This window comes from Mustela putorius, unplaced genomic scaffold, assembly GCF_011764305.1.
Source record: "Mustela putorius furo isolate JIRA1106 unplaced genomic scaffold, ASM1176430v1.1 tig00000421_pilon_pilon_pilon, whole genome shotgun sequence".
NCBI classification, from domain to species: Eukaryota; Metazoa; Chordata; class Mammalia; order Carnivora; family Mustelidae; genus Mustela; species Mustela putorius.
In genome coordinates, this window is record NW_025421375.1 from 2,289,593 (window position 1) to 2,293,475 (window position 3,883).

The 3,883-nt window shown below is 49.8% G+C and overlaps 1 long non-coding RNA gene across 1 annotated transcript; it reads right to left on the reverse strand.

The window, feature by feature from the left end:
• Positions 1–513: 513 nt before the first annotated feature.
• On the reverse strand, positions 514–3,017 carry LOC123391991. Its single transcript, XR_006606675.1, has 3 exons — positions 2,278–3,017; positions 2,039–2,135; positions 514–1,198 (listed from the first exon to the last, which is right to left on the reverse strand). It is a non-coding gene; the product is annotated as an uncharacterized LOC123391991 (long non-coding RNA).
• Positions 3,018–3,883: the final 866 nt, after the last annotated feature.

The window sequence follows — 3,883 nt, forward strand, 5'->3', positions numbered from 1 at the left end:
TAAACCTGGAGGCGTTCGTTCTCTTGCCGTGGTTAATTCCACTCCAGTGAAAATGAAAAAAATAAAATAAAATAAAAGGAAAGAGTTTGAGCCTAACACAGCCCCCTGAAAGAGTCAAGTCCCCAGGAACTTCTAGAATCTGCTTTTTAACTCTCCATGCCCCCATGGTCAAAAGGTGTCACCATTCGACACCTTTTTGGAAAGTGGGGGAGCAGCAGGACCTACTGGTTGGGGACAGGTTTTATTGGAGATAATAACAGGCTGTCAAAGGCACTGTCAGGGATTTCAACAGGAAGGCTTAGAAGTTGATGGGGATCGGAGAAACCCCAATAGAGTCTTTCTCCTGATTCCGGGCCCAAATCTGAGCTTTCGAGGGCCCTGAGTGAGCAGTCCCACCTTCTCAGATGTTGCACACCACTGCAGACGTGCATGTTCTTCTTTGGGAGCCTCTTTTGATAAATCAGGCTTTTTTCCCCTTTTTTCTTTTCTTTTTCTTTTTTTCTTTTTCTTTTTTAGAAATTGCAAACTGTGTTTAACCCCAAAGTCGCATCATCAAGGCAGAAACCAGGAGCCCCAAGTGGGAGCACAGCAACCAGGAGAGCCCCTCTCTGTGCAAGGAGGGGTTAACGCCACGGTGCTGGGGCTGGGACGTGCCCAAATGTTCTCAGTGTTCTCGGGTTGAGTAATTCTTAGAAGGGCTAAACAGAATGGGGGGGGGGAGGACCCTGTGGCCTGGAGCTCTCTCAGAGGCAGGAAGACAATGCATGGAAAAAACAAAAGAAAGAAACTGAATAAACCCTTTCTGGAGTTTAAAATAAATGCTGCTTTTGTTGGTGTGGTGTTCACAAATTAGCCAGAGTTCAGACAGGCTAAATATAAAACTTCCAATGCAGTTTATTTAGACACTTTCTGTCCTATCCCAATCAATCCGAGGAAGAAAATTAAAGCAAAATGTAGACAAAATGGGGGTGGGGGGAGGTACGCGTGTACACGCTAATTCAAAACCAGCTTATACTTTGAGTAAGTTGTTCATCTCCTTCCCCCCTCCCCCTGCCGTCACCAGTCAGCTCATTCTTGAGATTCTGTTTCCCAGCAGCAATGTCTCTGGCCTGGTCCTGATGAACTCGGAGGCTCCCTGCTCCCCCACCGTCACTTGAGAACCAGCCATCAAGTTCAAGACTTGACCTCCTAACCACTTCTGGAAGGCAAAAAAAAAAAAAGAAAGAAAGAAAACACTTTGTAAGGAAGCCCCGGGGAATGGTCCTGCCCAAGCCTGACACACCTAACGTCCCTCAGCCACCTCCGTTTCCCCACCTCTTAAATTAGTGGTTCTCTGCCCAGGCTGCAAATTAGAATCCCCTGGGAAGCATTTAAAAATTTCCAAAGCCCAGGCTATATCCCAGACCAATTATATCAGAGTCTCTGTGGGTGGAACAGAGACATCAGTATTTTTTAAATCTCCCCAGGAGACTCCAGGTGCAGCCGGACTGAAAACCACTAGTCTGACTGCTACTGCTGGGTCCGGTCTTGCTCTGCACCCAGCAACGATCCCACTGAAGATTAGGAGCCAGCTTTCTAAAGGCGTACATCCGATAAGAGGCCTGAAGGGTTCCTTATTGCCTACAGGAAAATATCCAAATACCTTAGCAGGACCATCAAGTCTTCCCAGCCTCCATTTCCCTCTCTAGCTGAACTTCCTACCAGTCCCGGCCCCCACACTCGCCAACCCCAGCAACCAGAAGCTCTGGAAGCTTTACGTGCACGCGTCCTAGCCTTCCACCGGGCTGCTCTGCTGGGCTGGAAGCTTCTCTTGCCCCCAACCCGGGACCTTCTCACATCTAACTTCCCATCCACTTTTGGTTTCATGTCTGTTGTTTCTCCTTATGAAATCCCACACCTGGGTAGCTGCTCACCATCACCAGCATGGCCCCCGAACCCTAAATGTATCTGGAATCTAGGTGAAGAACATGTCTATCGCGCATCCGTGTTCTCTCCAAATCCTGTGTTTTACTCTAGTCCAGGTAGAAAGCCCCCTTACGTGCTTTCTCTTCCACCGGCTTGTAAACCATCAGGACTAAAGTCAATGCTTTGTCCATCTTCACGTCCTCGGCGCCCAGTTCGGCCCTTGGCAGGTGCTGAAAGCACAGAACCAACAAGGACTGAGCGGTCCCAGCCAGCTCTACCCAGGAAACTTCACTTTCCAATTCAGTGTTATACCATTCCTAGCTGCGAATCTCTCCCGGAATACTTGAATTGTTGCAATAAAATCCAACCTACCTTTCCTACGGTACGTACAAATGGCCAAGGCTCCGCAGCTCCATCCAGCTGATCCTGGGGCAGCCGCGAGAGGACGGCAGTCAGCTCTGGTGTCAGGAACCAAAGGGTCTTGCAGGCCCCTTCCTAAGAAGGTAAGGACCTCTGCTGCAGCGGTCAAGACTCGGACCGTAGTTGAGGCTTGCAAGGCTTCCGACGCAGCTTTTTTTGAACTGATTCCCACTGAAGAAGATAGAAAATACTACCAGAACTGATGGAGCATGGGGAGAGATTTAGACCATCAAAGCCTTCTCTGCCTTTGGGATAGCCTGGACTTCAGCATCAGTCATATGAGCATGAAGGTAGATGAAGGCCAGACGTGAATGCTGAAAGCCTTGCGTTCTGGAAAGCCGCACTGTTTGCCCCAGGAGTGGAGGAGGGATGGACAGTTCCTAGAACAGAAGGCCCCAAGATGACTTATTGAAAGCATAAAACTAAGTGGGTGGGAGAGGGCCCTGGGCGAGGGCTCATCAGAAAGAGAGGAAGAGGCAGAGACAGAAAGGAGGAAGGAAAAAAGGAAAGGTAAACAAGAGGGAAAAATGAAAAGGTTCACCTACGTTCTCTCCAGGAGCACTCCTACCCATGCCCGTAGGGCTCTGCCCCAGCCAAGCCTGCTAACCAAAAATGAAAGTATTTAAAGATAAGATCCAGGGGCGCCTGGGTGGCTCAGTTGGTTAAGCAACTGCCTTTGGCTCAGGTCATGATCCTGGAGTCCCAGGATCGAGTCCCACTCAGCAGGGAGCCTGCTTCTCCCTCTGACCTTCTCCCCTCTCATGCTCTCTGGTCTCCCTCTCCCTCTCTCGCTCTCAAGTAAATAAATAAAATCTTAAAAGAAAAAAGATAGGACTCAGAGAGGACAGGGTAAGGGAGGGGAGGGAGTCAACACATTTGGAATCTGTCTCCAACCTCTGGTGAGTATCTTACTCTCATTTCAGGGATAAGGAAAATGCAACAGAGAGCAGTCAGCACAAGAGGAGGGAAGGCAGCCGGAATAGAACAAGAAAGTCATTGTCCAAGAAAAAGAGCGCAGCAGGGAAGCTTCTCAGACATTCTGCATAAACCCTGCGTGGCCCTGGGACCACACCAGCCTGGCTCTTTCCAGAGCTTATGGACCTTTCTTGGGCCTAAGCCCAGGAGCCCATCTGCTACCTATCCAGGTTGTAGACTTACTGTATGGAATCTCAGAATCAGCTTCGAGGGCTGAATTCTGCATCAGGAGGCTGGCTAACCCTTCGGTTGACTGCAGAGTGTAAGAAGGCAGAATACATTCTCTTAACTTGTGCCCCAGGCCCGGAACTCCTCCAGGCCCGGAGAAGGGGCAGCCAGGCCCCTTCCTGCCCCCCTGACTCCCCTCCCCACCCTCCTTCTCCAGGCCAGACAGAGACAGGAGGTCTTTCTAAGCCACACCCCCACGCCAAACACAAACTGCATCGAAGACCCCCTGACAGAAGCTTTGCCATCCTCATGGCTTTGGCTCTTTTAGTGCACGTTTGTGGGTTTTGAATGCTGATCTGAGTCTGAAGAACCCTCTCTCTTTTCTCTTTTCTCTTTTCTGACATGTTGAAGGGTC